We start from the raw sequence: 23,847 nt of genomic DNA, 5'->3' as shown, positions 1-23,847 counted from the left end.
ATCAGTATTCGAAGCAAATACTTATGTACCCCTCTGTGTGGGGTCACCCTGGACCAGAGTCACAGGTTACTTCAGAAAGGGGCAAAAATATAATCCATCTAAATTTCCACCCCTTATGTTGGAATGGATTTAGGTGATCCTGTTGTTGAAAGGATTATTTTATGTGCCGAATAATTTTCTAAAAACCTAATTAGATAAAATTAAATGGACATCTGCTTATTTAAAAGAAAATGAATGTGAGAGAAAGGAAAACATTCTAAAAGAAAAAAAAGGAGAAAGGGGGAAGGTAAGGTAAGAAGAGAGGTATTAATACTTTTTAAATAAGCTTTCCACCTGAATAAATTTTATAGGTATATCAAAAATACTAGGAGGAAAAATGGTCATAATTTTGATTTGTCATGGAAGTACAAAAACTTGCCTTAAATATGGCAATCATTAGATTGGCCAAATTACTGCAGATTACAAGGAAAAATGAAGACAGAAGGTGAAGGATATATATCTGAAAACCTAACCTGGCATGTTGCAAATATTTACTTTCTTTATGGAAGTAGCCCATTTCTATTATAAGAACATCTATAAATCCTGTGCTGCTTTGGTGACTTTCTTCAGGAGTTACTTTAAATTGATGACAAATTCTCTTTATCTTTTCAAATTGAAGGTTTATTTTAAAGCAAAGAGAAAATTAAAAATTACCTCTAAAATATGTTCCATTTGCTATTATTTTTTTGGTGTGGGGGTACTGGGGATTGAACTGAGGGGCACTCAACCACTGAGTCACTTCCCCAGCCCTATTTTGTATTTTATTACTCTCGATCCTTCTGCCTCAGCCTCCCAAGCCACTAGGATTACAGTCTGTGCCACTGCGCCCGGCTGTTCTATTTGCTATTCTTAACTAATAATTTCAAATGATAAAAGCAACTATCCATTTAAAAACTATTGTATAGATATAAATAAATAGAGATCAATAAATTTCAGACATATGCTGAGAGAAGCCATAGTCATTTTTGACTAAGCTTGATTTGTTGTAACATTGATGAAATACATATATATGTGTGTGTATATATGTACATATATATATTGTGGGGGGGGCACGCACACGCACATGTGGGGGGGGGCAGTAGATTTTGCTGAAGTATGGAGCTAAGAGGTAGTACCCATGCTTTGCAGGCACAAGGCCCTGAGATCTATCCCCAGCAACAAAGGAAAAAGGAAAAAGATTTTCTCTAAAGCAAGAAACACATGATTAATAAATATCCAGGAGCAATTGGAAAGCTAATTTCATATATAAGAATGTTTTCCAACAAGATATTCTTTTTAAAGATGCTAATAGAAAAACTATATCATTCCCCAATTTTGAAACATTAAATCCATTACATGATACAGCATTTTAAATATTTATTATAAAATTTCCACCTTACCATACAGCATAATTTTGAGTAATCACTTAAAAATGACTGTTTCACTCCTAATAAGAAAATATAAGAAGTGAAACATATTTAACTATGTTTCAATGCATAATTGGAAAAAAAAACAGTGAATTACTATTTCCAAATTGCTCATGATTTAAAACTCAGTGTGTCTTCGTTTTTCAGATTTATCTTGTTCATTCTTTGTTAATTAAAAAAAAAAATGTTTAAAACAATCAACCTCTGGTCGGATTCATTTTGTAGTTAATAGACTACCATTTAGCAGCTTAATGTCTAATTACTTCATATGTATGTTAGCTGGCCTATGTCCTATTAGTAAACATTTAAATTTTTAACAGGGTAATTTGTTCATATTACAATATAATTTTTACTGCTTTTTACCTGAAGCAAGTTCAGCTTGGGTCATAGGTTAATGAGAGTCTAGATGAACATCAATAGTGAGGTTAACTTCAGCTGAGCTGTAGAATCTGAGGTCTAGGAACATGTGCCATTTCCTACCTATGGAGTGAAGTTGCAGAGAATCATAATATCTAATTAATTATAAAATTGATTATGGTAAGGACCTGAGCCATCTTTAGTTTCCCTTTTGAGAGCCTGCAACACTCTAAATTAGCTGTACTTCAATCAGACAGTTTCTCTTACATTCACCATAGCTGTCAAAAGACTGTCTTCCTTAATATCTAACACTACAATAAGTAAATGCTAAATTAGCATTGAATGAATAAATGAATGGAAATATTCTGTTTCAAAGACAATTATTTCCTGATAATAATATTCATTCAACTAAATCCTTTCTCCTACATGATTATTGCTACATGAAATCATGTGTTTATGTTGATTCTGAAAATAACATGTTATTGCTACCATTATTATTATTATTATTATTATTATTATTATTTGGAAGGGGGTATCGAGGATTAAACTCAGGGGCACTTGACCACTGAGCCACTCCTGAGACCTGTTTTGTATTTCATTTAAAGACAGGGTCTCACTGAGTTACTTAGCACCTCACTTTTGCTGAGGCTGGCTGTAAATTCAAGATCCTTCTGCCTCAGTCTCCTGAACTTCTGGGATAATAGGCATGCACTGCCGCAGTCTGGCTGGGCACAATTCAGGAGCCACTTGTCAAAAGAAACTAACTTTATTTTTAGAACCACACATGCCAAACAAAACAGCTCCTCAGGAAAAACCCTCAGAGCCCAACTGCCACCACCGGCTTCCCACAAGCCTCTCATACCAACTCATGCCTCTCCATCCCACAATCCTCCTGCTCTTGAGGCCCATTGGCTGGGTCGTGTGGGCGGAGCCAAAAAAGTCCCCCAATGAGCAGCTCCGTGGTCTGAAAGGGCAGGGAAACAGCCCAATGAGCATCACCGCAGAGGAGCCAATCAGCTAGATGTTGCTGGGGCCGCTGTGAGCCAATCATCAGCTGGCAGTCTGAAAGGGCTGGGAAACAGCTCAATGAGCATCACCACAGAGGAGCCAATCAGCTAGATGTTGCTGGGGCCCCTTCAGCTGTGGCCGCTGTGAGCCAATCATCAGCTGGCAGTCTGAAAGTTTGCTGGCAGCTGGAAGTTTTCTGGGGCCCCTTGGGCTGTGGCTCTCAACAATGCACCACCTCACCCAGACTATTTTTTTGATAACTTTCTCAAGCATTTGTGCAAACATTTTATTCTCCTCATTATCATTTATCCAACAGCCCCCTTTCTTGAGGCTTGAGCTGACCATGTTCTCAGCACCAACCCTAACCAGGAGACAAATCACCATCCTATTTCCTCTCTCATGTAAACAAATCTCTGCTCAAAAACCCACTTTCTACATTTCCATTTATCCCCCTAGTTTCATGTGTGTGACAATGTCATATCAGAAATATCAGTTAATACAAATTCTCTCTGAAGGGGGAAATATTAAAAATATGATTAAATCACTTTATTAATCTACTTAAGTACATTCTGATCCTCCTTTTTAAATCAGAAAGATTACATGACAAAAATTCAAATTATAAAATATTACATTTCATCCTCCTTATTCATCTAGAAGTGGCACCAATCAAAATAGTTAATATACACTATTTTTTAACACTTTGTAATGTAGGCTTGATTGTCTCTCTTTTAAAAGCAAATGTGAAAATGTCACACTTTCTTTTTTCAAGAAAATTCCAATAATCCTTACAAACCACAAAGAAGACTATGCTTCTGAGTAGTAGGGGTTTCCTTGCTGCCCATATCATCGCTTATCTTCTAGTTACCCCAAACTCCCATTTAATAAGCTTAATATTTATTTAGAGTCAAGGCATCACACCTAGTTTGCTAGTCACATACAGTGAATCATTGTAACACATCTGTTCTAGCATGATTTATGCTGAATTATAGCAGGGAGTTAGATGAAAAAGATAAAAACATTTAGTTTCCATAAGCATTAAGAACCTTCTTCTCCCCACCTCCCCTGAAATGCACATTCACACATGTATCCTAGACCTGCAGGCTCTGGGGTTTCACACTCTGAAGTTCATCTTGCACCATAGAGAGAAAAATCCCTGCTCGAGTCATAAAATTAAAAAAACACAAGACAACTGTGCAAAATTTGTGACAGGACAACTAAATGGGGGAATAAGATGATTTCTAGACATTTGTGTTGTTTGAATGGATTCATTCTCTCAACAAAAACTTACTGAGCAGGATTGGGGTTGTGGTTCAGTGGCAGAGCGCTTGCCTAGCATGTGTGAAGCATTGGATTCAATTCTCAGCACCACATATAAATAAATAAAATAAAGATCCATTGACATTAAAAAATATTTTTTAAAAACTTACTGAGCCAATACTGTGGATAGGTGCAGGGATACAGTACTGAACTAAATAATCCATTTCTCTGATAGAGTTTACATTCTATATAGAAGAGATTAGGAATAAAGTACCTAAGAGTGAGAAGCACTAAAGGAATAAGAAAAACACAGCAGGCATGGTGGTGCATGCCTGTAATACCAGCAAATTGGGAGGCTGGGGCAGGATTGCAAGTTCAAAGCCAGCCTCAGCAACTTAATGAGGCCCTGGGTAACTTAGTGAGACATTGTCTCAAAATAATATATATATTATATATATTAAAAATAAATAAATAAATAATATATATTCATAAATAGCATAATATAATCTATATATTTTACTTTATCAAATAAAACATATAAATAATATATATTAAATAAAATATATAAACAATGAATAATATGTATATTTACATATAATATATAATATAAATAATATATGTATAATTATAACATTTTTTTCCTGTCTTTTTTTAAATTTAATTGCTTTTATTTTTAAAATACATGACAGTGGAATCCATTGCAATTCTTATTATACATATAGAACACAATTTTTCATAACATATATATATATATTTTTTTTTTTTGAGACAGTGTCTTGCTAAGTTACCCAGGAAAGGGCCTCACTAAAATGCTGAGGTTGGCTTGGAATTTGCAATCCTTCTGCTTCAGTCTCCCAAGTCGCTGGGATTACAGGCATGCACCACAATGCCTGGCATGTTTTTCTTATTCTTTAAGTAAATGTGAAAATGTCACATTATCTTTTTTCTTATTTATATATATAGATGGCTGAGGATGCAGCTCAGTTGCTCAGTGGTTAAGCACGCCTAGGTTCAATCTTCAATCCCTGGCACAAAAAATAAACAAATAAATAAGACATGCAGGTGCTATGGTGGACAAAAAAACAGACCATGAGATTTGAAAGAGATTTGATTTTCCTGCTTTATGGTGCCCTTTCATGAAGGAGCTAAGGTTAATACATCCCTGGGGAGCACATCACAAACAGCACAGCCTGACATGTGGATGAGGGCTCAGGAGTTGCCTTCATCAGCAGTGGGACAGGAGGATACTAAGGAGCTTCTGCCTTTACCCAGCTTTCTCTCCAGAGGTTGGGAAAATGCCAAATTTACAGTCAGACTTAAATATCGCCTCAAAAAATTGTTTAGGAAAGGAGGAAGAGGGCTGGGATTGTGGCTCAGTGGTAGAGTGCTCACCTCGCATGTACTAGGCCCTGGGATCGGTCCTCAGCACCATATAAAAATAAATAAATAAAATAAAGGTATTGTGTCCAATTACAACTAAAAAATAAATATTTTTTTAAAAAGGAGGAAAAACAGGAGGGGCATGTTTTTTACCATGCCGATATTAATGTTTTCCTCAAGGAAGAACAGTTTGATAATATGTATCAAAAGCTTTAAAATCCTAAATTCTAAGAATTCCTCAACACTCGTTTAGTACAAAAGCCATTTGTGCTGCTCTTGCTGTGTTTGTCTCAGTAAAGGAGAGACAACATCCTAGTTCCATCTAACCAATTATATCAAATTTTATGCATACATACTATGCTTATGACCATGAAAAAACGTCTGTTGGATCTATGTGTTCTCTTTTTTTTAAGAGAGAGTGAGAGAGGAGAGAGAGAGAGAGAGAATTTTTTTTTTAAATATTTATTTTTTAGTTTTCGGTGGACACAACATCTTTGTTGGTATGTGGTGCTGAGGATCGAACCCGGGCCGCACGCATGCCAGGCAAGCGCACTACCGCTTGAGCCACATCCCCAGCCCCAATCTATGTGTTCTCAATTGGAAGAAGCTCCAAGATGCAGATTTTTAATTTTACAAAGTAAAGATTTAGAATAGTGTATATACTTTCACTTGTACAAAAAGGAAAGGCCATTTTATGTACATAGGGAATATTTCCAGAGAGTAACAAGAGAGACATACAACAGTGACTGTCTACAGTGAGAATTGGGAGTCTCAGATGGAAGAAGAATGCATTTTCATAATATATTATTAGAGATTTTATAATGGACATACGTTCCTTTTGATGCATATCTTTATCTTAGAGATTCTAGCTCTAAGAAGTTTTCTAAGAAAATTATTGATGAAAAACAGATATTTACTTTGATTCCCTATTAATTTAATAGAGAAAAATGAGCAGCCATGCACATATCCAATAGTAAGAGACTATGTAAATAAATGATTGTTTATTTATAAAATGGTATACTTTCCAGGCACAAATAAAAATGTTATGGGAATGTATTTACTGACATGAAGAACTTTAATTAATATTATTTAAGTGAAAAATGCAAGAAATAAACATGCAGTAGAGATGTGTATGTTTGTGAGAAAGAATGGTAGAGAATATGTATGAATGTGTGCGTGCCCGTGCATGTGTAGGTTGATAGTGGTTTTTAGGTCAAGAGATTATAAATACCTTCTATTGTCTTATTCATGATTATCTGTTTTTCTGTGCCCTATAACAAGGTATTATTATGTACATTTTATTAACAAAAGAGAAAAGAGGCAGTGTAGTATAATAGATAGCACAGCACATTATCAAAATTACGTCAATAAACACCTTTGCACAGTTTAGTTCTGAGATCAACAAATGAGCACTGGATGATGAGATTCAATCCCAAGGAAAAGGACTAAAGATAAACAATTGTGACTGAGCATTACTTAGGGACATGGGGACCTGTAGTGAGGGTCTTGCATCATAGGAGGCAGTGCAGTGTCTCTGGTAGTGCTGGTGGGAGGAGAAAGAATTAGGTATTATGGTCACCAAGAGAAAGAAGAAACCCAGAAGGGTTTTGATAATTCTTAGTGAGTTTTGCCTTGGCTATCAAATATTACCACATATTAGCAACTTGCGAAGAATCCAGGCTTAGTTTTTGCAGAGGTTTGGCTGCTGACCTGGGAGTTGCTTTTTCTGAGTTTAAATCTGTCAACGAGTTGCCCACATTCAAGATATGAGTGGCATTTTTTCCTTTTTTCACCTGATATTTTCTAAGAGGAAAAAGCTAAGCTGCAAACTCAATTTTTTGACCTGAGAAAATGCAAAGGACTCTTTTCTTTAAAAGTTATCTTGCTTGGCAGGCACGTATATCTAAGCTCCAGCAAATCTACTTAAACCTGCTATTTGGAGATTCATAAAACTTGAATAAGTCAAATTTGTTCTGTGGGTGTTTTATCTCTCAATCAACCTTCAAGATTGTTTTATTTCTTCTCTTTTAATCTGTTTAAGAGATAGGGAAGAAATAAGATCCCTTAAGTGAACTATTTAGGTTCTTCTCCTCTCTGTTCTAAGAAACTCATAATTCAAAATAGAACTAAGCTTTTTTTGGATTTTTCCATACTCATGCCCTCTTAGCAATATTTACAGAGGACTCAGATTGTGTATCCAGTGCAATCTTCCAGATACTATAAAGAGATATAGTAGAATTATCCTCTTCCACAAGGCACTTAGAAACAAAAACCCGCTCCACAGGTTTTATGCAAAATAAGCCTCTAAAATTTAAAACTAATTGCATTCTGTGTGTGGATTCATATATTCATAGTTGAAGACAGTAGATAGTTCCTTTCAGAGGACAAAATATGAGCCTAAGACAAAATCAAGGTATTAAGTGGCATTTATAATCTGGTTTCTAAAATAATTTCCATATAGGAAATGAACAAAGAAAAAAAACAAAACAGAAATATCACATATATGTTGCCAAGAGCTAAACTGTAGCATACAATAAATCTCATAGCCCTGACATGGGTGAGATCTGCTTAGGCTGGAAGCCTTCTTCCTTTTTTCTTGCTTCATCGAGGTCTGGCATGCATATAGTAAAATGTAGAAAGTGCACTAATGAACATACAGCTGAATAGAGTTTTACCCATCTGCACCTGTGTAACCAACACCCATGTGGACATCCCAACACTCCAGAAGGCTCTCAGTTGCTTCTTCCCTGTCTCTGCAAACTCCTCACCCAAAGTTCATCACTGCTCCACCTTCTTTTAGACAAAGAAGATTGAAGCAAAATCTTCATGCCCAGAAAGAACCAAAAGAACAGAATGCCAGGAATACTTGAAGATACAAAGAAGAGCTGGTAAAACCATGGTGCACAGGCTGGATGGGGCATACTCTCTTCTCCCAGCCTAGACACCATTCCCACCACCAACACTGGGCAATTCCCACTCCCTCCAGCACCAGCTCAGAGATTCTCCTTAGAAAGCTTTTTCTCCTCTTCCTGTGCAAGGAACTGCATCTACCACCTATTCCAAAGTTCTCTGCATTTAGCAATGTCAAAATTATGATCCTACCAGCATGTTCATAATTATTTTGTCTGTTTTGCATCAAAACTGTTATTTAAAGGATGGAATTCTTTTTAAATTTTTTTTTTATCTTCCACCCCCTAGCAGTCACATGTAAACTGATATGTACATGTGTGTCATATATTACAATTTATAACTGAGTTTGTTGAGGGAAGAGTCAGAAAATAGTGATTAAATAACTTGGTCCTTCCTGGTTCTTCTTCTTTACCACCTCCTGGAACACATTCTTTTTCTGTTTCCTATTTTACTATTCTCATTGCTACAAATTAAATTTGATGATATGGGTGAGTGATGTTCTTCCAGGACCTGGACCACTTCCTGGCATTTAACTAACTCTTAATAGATATTTTCTGAATGACTGAAGAGAATGAATGAATGAAAACTTCCTCTTACATAGATATCAAAAGATTGTGACTCCTGGTTTGTTTAAGGTTTGCTTAAATTATAAGGAGGTATAACTATCCAGCTACTTGTTAAATAATACATTAAATTTGAAGTCAAACATGATGGAAGAGTCCTACATATTACTTATTTTTGAAGAGAGGGTACAAGTGTTACCATACATTGCTGTCATTACTGCCATTATTGTACTTCTCCATTTTTGGATTTCCAAGCCTTGTGGGTGAGTGACACTCTGGATAACTCTCATGGGGCCATGTCATGCATCCATACCTCCTTTCAGCTTTGGGAAGAATACAGATTAAGGGAAACATTCACTTTTTTTCTTTTGACTCTAGATTTAGCACATTTTCTTTCTCACTGGCCTCATCTTGCTTGTTGGCAATTTTGTTTCTGTAAACCATTTCATGACACAATGCTAGTCCTTTCTTCATGAGAATGGTCAATTGTGTTGTAACCAGACCCAGTGTTTCCCTTCCATCCTGTCCCCATACAGCTAAATAATGCTAAATGTGAAGGTTCCCATCCAGGCTTCTTGGAACCTCTGCTTCTTTGGGGAAAATACCTTAATCCCACACAGTAGCTTCCAGTAACATCTTTAGTTTGATGGAAACTTCCCCTCTTGACACACTTTGCTCTAGTTCCCAGAATTCTGAGTCTGGAAGCAGCTGATAGCTTAGCCTGCTGACTTGGAATATTGTACTTCCCTTTTCTAGTTCCACAGTGCCAGGCTGGATCCCAGGGTCCATGCACTGCCTTGTCTCCATTCTTGCTCACCTCCTATCTGCCCTCTACTTTGCTGCTATAGTGACCACAGTCTAACTTCTGGTATGGATGACACAATGCTCACACACTGATGTGTTAACTCCATTCCAAATACAGAGAAGTAATATAGGAGGATATATGTATATGCAAGCATGCGTGCACACACACACACACACACACACACACACACACACACACAGCAATAAACAGAGTAGGACTATGGCAGAGCACATGGACCCAGTGGCAGTAAATGTTAAGAAACCATTGAAGTTCCTGGAGGCAGTGATGTAGAATTTCATAAGAACATACTAGATGAAGAGAAAAAAATCCTATGGAGGTTGTGAAGGCTGTGATGCCATGTACATCAAGTTGATATCTTCTGACAGTCATAAATTTATTATAAAAAGAGAATATGCCCTAACATCAGGAACAATAACAGCCATGTTGAGTGAACCAGTTCAGTTGTGGAAAATGAAGCCATCAGAATCAATTTTAGAACAATCGCTTCACATGTGCTATTAAATGTACTTATTTCATCCACAAGGTTTGCTAAACTAACAGCTCCACTGAGAATGCCAAATTCCCAACTGCACCTGAAATTACTGTGGAATTGCTGATGACTGTGAACTTCTTAGAATCTTAAATAAAATAAAATCTAACAAAATGCCATGTTTAAGCATTTAATTCCCACAGTTAGAAATTCTTTTGCATTTCCCATTGTCCTCATGCAGTTGAAAAATCTAAAGTTCATTGAAGAGCAGATTGTCGTCAGAGTTGAAATTTGTTCCCCACATAAACAAGATAAAGACATTTTCACAAACTGAAAAAATAAAACAATATACAAATTTTAGGTAGTTATGGTTTATCCTTTGAATGAGACTTTTAAATCAGAGCAGTACTCATAACATAAATACTGAGAAATAAATTTAAATGCCAAGTACCATAGGTGAACACTGTAACTACCTATTGACATGTTTTTAGTGTTTTTTTAAATCTTTTTTAGAATTTATTATAGCTCTGACTTGCATTGCTCAAGTTATATCAATATTTTCTATAAACATATTTTGGCTTAGTTAAGACATTGATTTTTATGATATTCATAAGGATTGGCCTTCTAAAGCGTCATTCAGTGAAATCTAAAAGGTTTGGTCAAGCTTACACATATATATGGTAAGAATGCTGTTATTATTTCTTTTCAACATTTCTTTGAACATCCCAAGTAACATGGAGAGTACATGAGTAAATAAACCATTTTTAAAAATAAAAAACAAAACTATCATCATTTATAGATAATGTGATAGTATATATGAAAAATTAAAAAAAATTATTAGGATTAAAAGTGAATTTAGAAAACTCAAAAAAAGTATTACCATTGTTGAATCTTGGTAACAGGCACATGAAGATTTATTACAAAACTCTACTTCCACATGTTTGATATTTTCCATAATGAAATTTTTGGGAAAATGAACTTACCAAAGTTCTTAGGTAAAGGGCAATATACAGTGGTCAATTAAATTTATAGATATTAGAGACACAAGGAATAAAATTTTTATAATAGTATTTACAATAATACCAAAACATATCAAAGGAGAAACTATAAAATAACATTTCTCTAAGGAAAAAACTATAAAATAACATTGAAATAAATCTAAAAATTTAAATGCTTGTAGCATAATCCGTGCTAGAGTTTGAAGAATCAATATTATACATATGTCAGTTGTTCAATTTCAATCTCCCAACAGTTTGTGTGTGTTGTTGTGGTTTAGATATGAGGTGTTCCAAAAAAGCTCACATGTGAGACAATGCAAGCATTTTCAGAGGTGAAACGACAAGATTATGAGAGCTATAACCACATCAGTGGATTAATCCACTGATCTAGATTAACTGTGTGGTAGCTGTATGCAGGTAGGGTGTGATTGGAGGAAGTAGGTCATTGAGGACATGCCTTTGGGATTTCTATTTTGTCCCTAAGTGAATAGAGCTCAATACCCACCTCCCTTCCTTATTGTCATGCCCTAAGCAGCATTCTTCCATCATATCATTCCACCACGATGTTCTGCCTCACCTCAAGACCAGAGCTGTAGAGTCAGCCAACCATGGACTGACCCCTTGAAAACATGAGCCCAAATAAACTTTTTCTCCTCTAAGTTGTTCTTGTCAGGTTTTCTAGTCACAAGTAACAAAAAGCTGACTAAAACAGTGTGTATAACTTGAGAACTTGATTCTAACAGTAAAAAATTAGGTACACATTTGGATATGCAACACACCAAGAATAACCAACCTAACCCCAAGGAGGAAAAAGATGAGGCATCTTGCTCTCTCAGATATCAGTGATTATTATAAAGCTATGATAATTGAGACAGTGTAATGATAGTATATTATAGACCAATGGAATAAAATAGAGAACACAGAAGTTTGAAAACCAATGGCTCGGGTGCCAAACCTAACCCACAGCGTGTTTCATTATTCCTGAGCAGTGTTTGTGAAATTAAAGCATTTCACTGCAGGTCTGGATTTCTGGTTTCTGAAACATTGGAAACTCAAGCAACAGCAAGCTGACATTTGAGTCTGGCAGAGGTTGGCCCAAGCTGAGCGCAGTTGCCCCTGTAGATAAAGCACATACTCACTGGTCCCATGACTCCACTTTGCTTTACACCCACCTGCTCCACTCACTGACATGACTGGCTGAATCCTGCAGACATTCCTGGATTGAACTCTGTACATTCCCCCAAGCAAAGTATGTCATCTCTCTGAGTCTTATTGCCACACACTTATGAAATGGAAATATCAAGATCTACCTTGCAATGTTTTCAACAATGTACATAAAGTGATGGATAAATGTTAGACATTTAATAAATAGTGGCAGTTATTATTTTATTAATAAAAGCATGAAAACTAAATTTTCCTACCAAGGAATCAACTTCAGATATCTTGCAGAGATTATTATTTATACTACTGCTACCAATTAATTTTGTTGAGAACTTGCTGAACTTCAAAATAAGCATTAAAATTTTCTACTATGACAAAACTAAAAAAATGAAAATATCTGCACTTCTCTTATGTTCTATGCAGTTTGTGATACAGTCAGTACTCCCAAAGAAGGTGTTAGGTTGTGTGCTGTTTCTGGGGATCAAACCCAGGGCCTTGGCTAGAGACAGTGGTGCATCCCTGTAATCCCAGCAGCTCAGAGGCTGAGGTAGCAGGACTGCATGGTCAGAGCCAGCCTCAGCAATTTAGCAAGGGCCTAAGCAACTTAGCAAGAACTTGTCTCAAAAAAATTTTTAAAAAAAGTTCTAGGAATGTGGCTCAGTGATTAAGCACCCCTAAGTTCAATTCCTGGTACCCCCCCAAAAAAATCCAGGTTTTTTGCACATGTTAAATATACACATTACCACCGAGCTTCACCCCCAGCCCTCCCAAGGAGGTTTTACACTAGGACTTAGAAGCAGACAAATAAGCAGCTAATTCTAGAAAATCAACTACAAAATTGCAGAAAGTACATGCTACTGAAGTATTTATTTATATATAACATTTTTCCAAAAAGTATGTACATCAAGGTCATAATACTAGAATTATTAATTAGAAAATCAGAGTGCAGAGAATTAAACTAAAATTGGATAAAGATTGGTTCTACCTGTTATGAGGAGCCACTTCAGAAACCACTCTAAGTCCAAACTCAAATCAAAGAGAGCTTTATTTACCTGGCCAGGGACTGTCACCCACCAGAAGAGACTGAATCTCTGTGGGAGAACAGCTATTTCCTGGCCTGTGTCTTGGGAATTTAAGGACGAAAACCGCAAGCCTTGGGAAGTCCCTAGCATGCAAGCTAGCCAATCACAGTAGCTAAAACAGCAGCAGTTAGTGGAACTTAAGAGCCCCTAAGCAGAACTAAAGACCCCCTAAGGTGGGTGTACAGCTTGGGTTTTAGTACATTGCAGGGTACAAAGTACAAAAAACACACCTCTTTGGGGGAAGACAGCTCAGACACTGATTTCCCAGAAATGGCTCTTGCCTACAGGAATAGCCATGCTTACTTATGTTGGCCTACAACAATTTTTCCGTTAATATGACTGTGTCTTAATTATTTCTATCTTATAACTTAACCTATATCATCTCAACATTTGCCTATGGGCCCATACACACACACATACTTATAACTGTTATTATCTATACCTTATCATTAACATCTTTAAGTCTTATGTCTAAGTACTATAAAGGCTATATATTTATTCTACTGTATTGTTATTTCTATCTTAAAGATTAAAACATATTTAAGTATCTTAACATTAACTTTTATTTTTATTATTTTCTATTTATTGATTTATGTCTATTAGTCCATAGCCTATGACTCATCAATATGACTTATTAGTAATCTATGACTTATCTCTGATAAAACTATATTGTTTATTTTAGACCATAATCTCCCTACAGAGTGCTGGCTCGGGCTGTCCTGGTAGTCATACCAAAGGGGAAGCACAAGCCATTGTAAGATTCACAGTGCCCACAGGATGACAAATTCACCAGTGGCTCAGGAAGGAGAAGAGTTTTCCTGGTACTAAGATCTGAGAGAAATACATTCTCAAAATCAGACTTTTGAAAAGAAATAAATAAATACTGAGGCATTTGCATTTATGGTTTCTGGCAGAACTCTGGATTGCTGTCAAGAGTTGGCACACTTCTGGGAAGGACCAGAAAGTGAATATTTGAGTTGTGGTGGGCCACAGGGTTGCTCTCACAAGTACTCAACTCTGCTGTTATAAACTGAAAGCAGTCATGGGTGAGATGTAAACCATTGACATGGTTGTACTCCAATAAACTTCATTTAGAAAAACAAGCAGCAGGATGGATTTGGCCTATAGTCTATGGTTTCCAGTAAAAGGAGAGTTGTCAGTTTCAAAAGATACTTTTTTGACAGCTGTATTAGTAAAACCAAAAGCTCTTTTGCAGATTAATGATTATTTTATAGAGCTGACCACCTACTACTCATCATTGCTTGGAGCAGAGTGCAAGAAGTGGATCAAAATTCCTATAGCATTAAATAGTGGTTCATCTTGTGTTTCATAGTTGTGCTGGCTCTTACCTTCCACTTTACAAAAAGGAGTGACTGCCACTGAGAAGGCCACGCAGAACGAAAGCAGGTAGCATCTGTACCCTGCTGACCCCAGAGGACTCTAGAGCTCACAACACCTGTAATCAAATGATGTACCTTCCAAAGAGACCTGCGAGATGGACTATGTGTCCAGCGTGGCAGAGGATCAGTGGAACAGCTTCCTAAAAATTCTAAGGAATCATAGACTTTAAATAACAAGTATATTTTTTTCATAATCAGCAATTTTAAAATGCCCCTTGTTTTAGTCAGCTTTTTCATTGCCGTCACCAAAAGACCTGACAAGAACAATTAGAGGATGAAAAGTTTCTTTGGGAGCTTATAGTTTTAGAGGTGTCAGTCCATAGATGACATGACTAACTCTGTTGCTCTGGGCCCAAGGAGTGGCAGAACATCATGGCGGAAAAGTGTGGTATAGGGAAGCAGCAACTCAGGACATGACACCAGGAAGCAGAAAGAGGGAGCTTCACTCACCAAGAACAAAATATATACTCCAAAGGCACAATTCCCAATGACCCATCTCCTCCAGCCACACCACACCAGTTGCCACCCTGTTAATCCTTTTTAGTGGATTAATGCACTGATTAGGTTTAACCTCTCATAACCCACTCATTTTACCTGTAAACTTTCTTACGTTGTCTCATCTATGAGCTCTTGGTGACACCTCATACCTAAACGATAACAACCCTTATCTCTATGGTCATCCTCTCTTCTCAAGGATCACTAGCTCAGTAATTTCAGAATGCACTAATAGTCCAATTCAATCCAAAGGAATCATCTCCTCTAGTTTTTTTGTCAAATAAAAATTAAATAATGCTTTACATAAAAATGATCATTCCAATGTTAGACCCTTGGTAATTGCTCAGAAAAAAAAATTGTTGAATTTGAATCTCTATCTTCAGAATTCAATTCAGCTCAGCAACATTACAAAGGCATTAAGTTTGATGGGTTCAGGGAAGGCTCCACAGAGGCAGTTTCATCTGAACTGGGTCTTTAATAGATTTAGATATTTGCTACACCAGCAAAGAATAAGGAAACCATGAGGGACAAAGGCATGGTATCAGCGGGGCCAAAGGCATGTGGCAGGAAGGACCATAGAAATTACAGAATGGAGGGCTGGGGATGTGGCTCAAGCGGTAGCGCGCTTGCCTGGCATGCGTGCGGCCCAGGTTCGATCCTCAGCACCACATACAAACAAAGATGTTGTGTCTGCCGAGAACTAAAAAATAAATATTAAAAATTCTCTCTCTCTCTCTCTAAAAAAAAAAGAAAAAAAAAAGAATCCATTAATTAAAAAAAAAAAGAAAAAAAAAAAGAAATTACAGAATGGAAAGCACTTTGTTTTGTCAAATGCATGACCTGAATCAGGCATAGGAATGAAGCTGGAGAGGGAAGTGGGATACCACCATGTTGAGAGATAATAAGACCAACAGGGGAAGCCTCCATCAATGAGCTAAGAATCCTGTGGTAGACTCATCCTGGGGAAATAAGTCAGAAACTGACCTGTGAGCCCTTAACCAGAGAAACAAAGAGAATGGATCGGCAGCTGGGGTCTACACATCACCTTGTAGCACCCATCACACCAGTGGCCCTGCTCTGAGAATGATAAAGTTGCCTAATCACATAAATAAGCCCTGCAAAGTAAAGAGGAAAACATGTCAATGCTCTCCTGGCACTAAAGATCTTAGACACAGTAGCTTTCAAGAAGCCACTCAGGTGTAGGTCCTCAGGCTCCCTGTCCTCTTGAACCCTCACCAGGTTGTGGAGTGAATTGCAGAAAATGGAACTTTTTTTCTTTGCCCAGAATGAAAGAGGAGAAGGATGAAAAAAAAAAAAAAATAAGTCTCTTTGTTTCTTTTACTTCCCTACCAGGTTCTCGATTCATTAGGAATCAGTTACAGATGCTGGGGCCTCCCTGGAGCTGGCTGCCATGGCTTTTGCTGCTGGCTTCCATTGTAACACAAGCAGCCTGCAGCCCCACTCTGCACTTGGCTTTTATGCATGCTAGGAAGAAGCCCTTCCAGCCTTTGGAAAATTCACACCACTGCCTGATCCAAATGAGAAGAGCTGCCTTTTAAATAATGCCGGCTTTCAGACAGTAATCAGTCTAGCACTTGAAAACTTAACACTCGTGTTTCATTGTGATCTCTTCATTGGACAGTAGACCTCACTCACCCCAGAGAATGTAAAACTTCACATGTTATCCCCGAAAAATAGATACATCCCTGGAAGCTCTGAGTTAACTTTAAAAAAGGGGAGGGGGGGTGTTAGGAAAAAAGAAAAGACATATTCATGTGCTAGGCAGCTCCCTTTCAGTGACACAAATGAAAAAGTTTAATCTATAAGTTAGTCTGAAAAAAAAAAGGGAGAACATTTTACATTATCTACTTGCCTTCTTCCCAGTTTTTTTCAAGGAGATTTAGAATGATTTTTGCCTTTTCCGTTTTTCACTATATAACTTATCAACAGGCAGAGTAGTCATAAAATAGTGGGGAGTACAATAAAAGCATCCCAGGCTGTGTGGTGCAATGGGAAGAGTCAGTAGGTGATGAGAGTAGATAGAGAGGAGCTTGAAACCTACCACTAGTTAGCTGCATGACCCAAGTGAGTACTCTAAACTACCCGAGACTCCATTTCCTATCATCATAAATAGATCATGAGATTGGCAAGGCTAAATTAGATTAACATGTTGATTTAGCACCTCCAAGAAGCCAGCATCCAGAGAGTTCTCTAGGGGAGACACTTGGGAGGTAGAATATGAGGAGCAGAAGGTGGATGGAAGAGCCATCAGGTGGCAATGACTCCTGGCCCCTGTGAAGGACAAAGGGAAGAAAGACGGGTTGAGTGGAAGTGTCTTGATTGTAGGTCTAAGACAACCAGACAAGGACCATGGGGACTATTCAAGTTTAAGTCGCTTGTCAGAGAATTCTCCAACTCCCACAAACAGAACTGTGTTAGCATCCCTGCCATGGTCTGTCCTTCATTAGAAGCATGCCCTCTATACAAACCTGATGATGCACTTCAGAGCACAACAGTAGTGGCCAGACAATTGTGCCCTCTGCTGAGGTAGAACTGAGAGATGCATTGTCATGCCACCACCAATAACATACAAAAAGCACTTGGCACAGTAATTGGCATATAAAAATCATTCAATGTCAGGTATATGTTAAATTATAAGCATGCAAGTAATGGCTTAAGGAAACTTTGAGATGTAAGTCAACCTGTATCGAAATAAATAATAGAGATTTTCAAAAGATTAAGTTTATGGGGGAATAGCATAGCAATGGGAGTCTGTGTGCCATAGTAAATTGTACCTATTCAAAGAAATTAAAGCTATGGTAAGGTCATGTGTATGTGTGTGTGTGTGTGTGTGTGTGTGTGTGTGTGTGTAGCAAAACATGAGAAATTCATATAAACAGCTTAGATACAAAGTTCATTGATCTTGGAGACCTACAGCAGGAGTTAACATCAGCTCATTGGTGACCATCACTCTGTGGAGAGCATCTTATCTGAATTGCTGCAGTCTTAAAGGATGTTAAAATAAATTTTGTTACAGAAATACATGCATATGTACAAGGCCTGCAGATGTAAGGTGAATGTAGAACATGAAGGAATTTATTGTGTAATTTATTGATACAGTACTTAGACTGGCAGGCAGGAGCTCTCCTTCATTATTTCCTGGCTCTAATTTTGTCTGCATCTAACCAAAATGATTTCATCTTAGAATCATCAAATTTCATAACTTCAATTTATGGAATGCAGTATACAGATTGATAACATCTTGTTCAAATGTTGAAGAAATTGATGTTTTTCATCATAAATGTCAAAGGAAAGAGGATGAAAGGTTAGCCTTCTTTGAGCAAGTTAAGTTGTCAGTACCTGCTCACCCTCAAGAGTGAGTTCTCACAGCAGTGCTGTCCAGGATTTATAGGCCTGGGGGAAAATTTTCCCATTCAGTTTACACACAGGCTTATATAATGCTTTATAGGCTTAAATTCCTATTCTTATAGGTTCCACGTGTTGCTCAAATGTTTCATTCCTTGGAAATCACCTGATGCTTTAGGTCTCCATCCTCTGAGCTACTATAGCTTCCAGCTCAGGAGATCTTCAACTTCTACCTACTATTCTCATTGATCAAGATTCTTCTATGACAACAGAAGTCTACATGTTTTCCTCTACGTGCCTTTCTAATCTTCAAACATCTATCTATAGTCACGTTCAGGTGGTGTTTACGTGTATAGATTTAGTTCCAGGTATCCAGGAGTCCAGTGCTAGGTTCTTACTAACCTTTTATCCTTGAGACATGACTTTGCCTCTGTGAATCTCAGGTTGTTTACACACAAATTTGGAATACTGATATGTTACCTCGAAAAGCCATCATGAGGTTCTGAGGTAACATACAACACCTAATATAGACCCTAAAACATAATATGTGCTTAATCAAATGTAACAAATAACATCTTTCCTAGTCTCTTAAGTATAGAAAACTACACAGGAAATGTGTCTTTATAGCACTGTAAAATGTCTAACAACTTACCAAAAAAAAAAAAAAAGAAAGAAACAATAAACTCCTGTAATAGTGCCATTATGGATGTTTAGTAAGTATATGATTGATTGTGGGTTGAGATCTAGCTGAAAACAGTAAACATAAAATATAAAAATAATATTAAATAAATCCCATAAAGCTAGATGTAGGGTTGTGCTGTGTCATAGATTATGACCCATGAGGCACACTGACTGAATTGTATATATAAAATGAAAAGGTAAATTTTACCAAATGTTTGCTACCAGTTGCTTCACAACATCTTCCAGATCAAAACACTGCTAATCTTTACAAACCAGGAGTGGATAATCAGCATAGATATTTTCCTATATCTTCTTTAATATTTTCTTCGTTTATTGCATACTTTGATTTTGCATGCCTGAGTCCAAGTATATACTCCTTTTCAACCAATTGGCTTACTCTTTCCCCCTAGGAAATAGGGCCTTCTCTGAAATGTATGGATCCTCTCCTGCTAAGAAGAGAAAAGTCATGCTATCTTAATCGGGTCAAGGCCCCTCCTTGCTAGGCCCAGAGGTTGCTCAGCAGTAGCCGGTACAGAGAATGATTCCTGCTCTGCAACTGTCTGTTACCATGGAGACATGCTAATTAGTGGATGATGAGAAAGCAGAGGAGTTCGGGGTCTATAAAACCACGAGAAAGAAAGGGAAATGAATGGAAAAATATGGACAAAGAGAAATGAGAGGATTTTGTGGGGCAAATTGTAGGGAAAGATGTCCTGGAATGGATAGGATCACAATGAAGAAGTGGAAGAGGGTTACCAGCAAACAATGTCAGCCACAATGATACATACATCATGAGTTTGATGAAGTGAAGGGCGGAGACTGTAGCCTGAGACAAGAAATGGAAAACTCCAGTTGTTCCTAGTACAAATTCAGAGAGTCATAGAACGTTAAATCTTTACAAACCAGGAGTTTGAATTTTCAAGGCATTGAATGGTTATTTTTTTTTTCTAAAGGGAAATGTAATATTCAGAATCATCAAACAAGACTGCAGATCTCTGCAGACATTTCTCTGCTATAACTTGAATTCATATTTGCCAGCCTATCATAATTTGCTGAGTGGAGTGTCATGGGCCATTGTGTGGAATTCCAATCTAATTTTCTGAGCCAAATGTACCCTTGGATTTCTATATTCAAATCTCCAATGAATAACAACATGGAAAAGGGGGTAAAGCTAACAATTGCAGGAGCAATGCTTTAAAATATAAAATAGAGATTAAAGTACCATACTCAAGGGCAAATGTACCTAAGGCATTTCGAAAGCTTGACTCTATGGAAACATCTTTCTTTAGAGGAGATCGTTTCATATTATATCAATATAAATGTTTTCTGTTTAGTTTACAATACAATACATATTTATTTTAATTTTGCTGTGTTATATTGAGCTGTTAACACATTTTATAATAAATATTTTATGAAAATGTAAAGAGATATTGTGGATATACTAATAAGCAAAATAAGCAAGCTATTGGTGAAAGCCTGTGTTGTCCTAGGTATAAAGGAAGAGAACTGGACTACTGTGGTTATTTGAGGAGAATTATGGCATTAGATAAGACTCATGTGCAAAGTTTTCACCTACCAATGCAGATGAATGAATTCACAGCATTTCACAACTTGGAAAATTCCCCCACCCTTGGATTTCCCTCTTTCTGTCTACCCAGACTATTTTCTACCTTACAAATTTTTCCTCATCCTTCAAATCTAGCCCAGGTGTCATCTCCTGAACCTCCTCAGCTAGTAAACTTCTTAGTGCTTCTGAAGCCTCTCATATCTGTCTTTCATACATATGTGTGTATTGTAAGTTAAGCCTTCCAAGTCAATGAAGTTTCCCGTGAGCTGATGTATGCCAGAAGTGAATGTTCTAGAAGTACAGGATATTTCCACCAAAATGTAGGATCCAGTCAATTGGTTGGGCTACTAGTCTAGATCCAAGTCCAGGTTCTAATATCGGGGAAAACAGCTTCAGGGGCCAGCCAAGTGGAGCCCACTGGACTGGATGATGAGGAAACAAGAACATTGACCCTCTCCAGTGTGTTGCCTTCATTTTCTATTTCTAGGCTTTCTCTGAATTCTTTTTATCATGGTATTAAAGATCACCATGTCAATGAATGTTACCTTGAAAATGTTTTTTTGAAAACCTCCATTTTGAGGAAAGAAGTGCCATATGCAATGGAAAAATCAACAGCTTTTCTGACTTTACTGCCCATCATACTTCTCAGCTAGCCAAACATGTAAAAGCAAGTACTTGGATGTACAGACTCAACATATATAAGTGCAAATCACTTTCTTACCCTATAATCTCTCTCCCACCAACCTGGCAAGAGTATCTGAAACTCAAAATATTAATCATTGCAGGTAAAAATATGATGGCTCACATTTTTATCAAACTTATTAGCTCCCACCATCTAATAACACTGAGCATGGGAATCAGAGCAGCCTCATTTGGATGGAGAAGGGGGAAAGATCCTGGGAATGAGGAAAGGTCACAAGTGGTGAGATTTTAGTGGAAGACTCTAAGTAACCAGAACACACCTGGAGAATACTAAGTAACTGAGGTTACTAGGGTTGGGTAGATGAAAGGAAGGGATTCAAGAAAGAAACCAGAGCTAAATATAAATTCACTTTTCACACAGCTTTGACTCAAGACAACTATGGTGAAAATCAAGACTAGGTCATCGTGCTCTAGCCTGTTATACACAAAACATGGCATGGTCCTTTGAATAAGTATTATTGCAATAAAATACATTTCCTGCTAACAGTATAGATGGCAATAATATAATTGTAAGTGTGATGTATGTATATACTTTTAATGGACCTTCTCAGGTAGTAAAGTTGGGAATCTTCATAATTTCAAAGAAAATGCAAATCACAAAGTCTTCTAATAAAAATTTGAATTAAAAATTATAAAAATTTCTAAATTTCATTCTAATACGTTTAGTTTGTTTCACATCTACACCTGTTCCAGTAACTTTGGCCAGACATTTTGGAGGTTTATTTGGTCCAAATGCACTCTCTCAAGCAACAGAACATAAGCGCTCAGGGTAAATCTATTACCTCCACCATAAAACTTTGCATACTCTGGGGCTGGGGATGTGGCTCAAGCAGTAGCGCGCTCGCCTGGCATGTGTGCGGCCCGGGTTCGATCCTCAGCACCACATACCAACAAAGATGTTGTGTCCGCCGAGAACTAAAAAATAAATATTAAAAATTCTCTCTCTCTCTCTCTCTCTCTCTCTCTCTCTCTCTCTCTCTCCTCTATCACTCTCTCTTTAAAAAAAAAAACTTTGCATACTCAAGATCACAATGGTATCTATTTCTATAAATATCAGGCAGCACATTTAGTATTGAGCAATGAAGCAATATATTTATGAAAACACCAATGTATGACTAGTAAATATAATATCACAAATTTTCCAGACTCCTCAGACTGATAAAGCATTTCTAATTAAAAAGTAACATATCTCTTTCCAGAAAAATTAGAGAAATGTCACTAATATCATTTCATCCTAATATTGCAAGTAGATCCAATTAGTGGAAATATTCTACACAGGCCTATGTCTGGGACATAAGTTATAATTTACTTAGTAATCACAGAAATCATAATGTGGGAAGTATCAAAAAGTACAGAGAAGTGATTGAAACAGTGAGTAACACATGGCACCCAGTAAGTTTATCTCCCTTATAGCTATCTGTCAAAGGCATTCACAATCCCAGATTTCTTCATCACAATTAGACCCTGCTTCTCCATACACGTGCACTGCCCATTCAGTCTACAACTCTGATCTGATGTTGCTATCTGTGGGGCTGGTTTCATCTTACCATTCTAAGTGCCTCTCACTGGTGTCTGGAACTCCAGATTTTTTGCTGTTGTTGTTCCTGTATTGTGTTTTTGGACTACAGAAAGATTACATGGAAAGAAGGGAGGGAGAGAGGGAAGGAGGGTAAAAGAAACAAAAGAAGAAAATTCTGCCTACCTACCAAGTCTGTCCATCCCATTAATAGCATCCCCCCTTTTCATCACCTTATTAAGAGAAGAAGGGGTGATTCAGACCTAAGGAAACATCTTCTGTCTTGGAGTACTATTGAATAATGGATTCCAACAATGAATTAGACTAAGGATTAACTTTTGAAGGCCTTTAAAATAGTTTATCATGTCTGCAGGAAAGGAATGGGAAAGATGGTTTCTCTAATTTCTCTAGTTTGGTCCGTTCTTTATTATCTGTGATTCTGTATTGGTCTGTTAACTATTCAAACAATTTGGAAGGAAAACAAATACTTTTCCTGTAGAGCTGATATTGAAACATCAGATACCTCACACCATGTCTTAGTCTTGCTTCAGAGGCTCTTCAATTGAAAAACAACACAATATCAAAATGATATTCTCAGTGATTTTTAGATGAACTTCTAATTTGTTAGACCTGGTAAGAACTTAAAGTTTGAACTAAACTAGGA

General features: G+C 37.1%; 1 pseudogene across 1 annotated transcript; it reads left to right on the top strand.

The window, feature by feature from the left end:
• The first annotated feature begins 10,082 nt into the window (after positions 1–10,082).
• On the top strand, positions 10,083–10,368 carry LOC308641710 (elongin-C-like; annotated as a pseudogene). The gene has a single exon. The product of its transcript is annotated as an elongin-C-like (transcript).
• The last annotated feature ends 13,479 nt before the right edge of the window (positions 10,369–23,847 follow it).

The sequence above is a fragment of the Spermophilus citellus genome, assembly GCF_964194105.1.
Source record: "Spermophilus citellus genome assembly, chromosome: 1".
Lineage (NCBI taxonomy): Eukaryota > Metazoa > Chordata > Mammalia > Rodentia > Sciuridae > Spermophilus > Spermophilus citellus.
Note: the sequence above shows the minus strand (reverse complement) of the source record. Positions and strands in the feature narration are given on the sequence as shown.